The sequence below is a fragment of the Octodon degus genome, unplaced genomic scaffold, assembly GCF_000260255.1.
Source record: "Octodon degus isolate 3935 unplaced genomic scaffold, OctDeg1.0 scaffold00036, whole genome shotgun sequence".
Classification (NCBI taxonomy): domain Eukaryota; kingdom Metazoa; phylum Chordata; class Mammalia; order Rodentia; family Octodontidae; genus Octodon; species Octodon degus.
Genome location: NW_004524612.1, coordinates 14442223 through 14442924, shown reverse-complemented (window position 1 = coordinate 14442924; position 702 = coordinate 14442223). Strand labels below are relative to the sequence as shown.

The following is a 702-nucleotide window of genomic DNA, read 5'->3' as shown; positions in this document are numbered from 1 at the left end:
GATCCTTCCTGTTTTCAGCCTCCCAAGTGCTGGGATTACAGGCACCACCACGCCCAGTTTCAATTGCCACCTCAGCACCCCCTGGGGGTAGGGGCGACACAGCAGGCTGGGGATTGAACTCTGCCCCCTGCATCTGCCTAAGCAGGCACTTTAATCCACTGAGCTATTTGGCCAGCCCAGTATTTTATTTCTTAAAACAATATCTGAAGCAAGCATTACAAAATGTTAATGATTAAACAAAGCTAGATAATTATAGGCACATAGATATTCAATTTAAGCTAGTATATTATTATGACTAATAATATTCACTCATATGAAAGAATGTCTAACAAATCCTCAACTTTAGGAAATACAGTCTGTAAGTTAGACGAGGTGAAAAGCATCTGACATTTTCCGAATTTTGTGCATTAATACATGATTTTAAAAAACCTGACAATGTTGGTTATTAGCATATCTAAATCAAAGATATTTAAGTGATACAGTAATGAATATTTTTCTCTGTATATTTGCTAATTTTTCACGAGACATTACTTTTATAATCAGGAAAAAAGTTTTAAAGAAAGAAAATTAATTCAAAGTCTTAACTACATCATTCCTAATTCTTTTTTCTTTTTTTTCAGGAGGGCTGGGGATATAGCTCAGTGGCATAAAATCCTGCCTGGTAAGCACAAGGCCCTGAGTTCGATCTCCAGTAAAAAAAAA

General features: G+C 36.2%; 1 protein-coding gene across 2 annotated transcripts in view; it reads right to left on the bottom strand.

The window, feature by feature from the left end:
- The window catches only part of Fzd3 (frizzled class receptor 3), an 89100-nt gene that overhangs the window by 63229 nt on the left and 25169 nt on the right, over window positions 1-702 (bottom strand). The window lies entirely within an intron of this gene.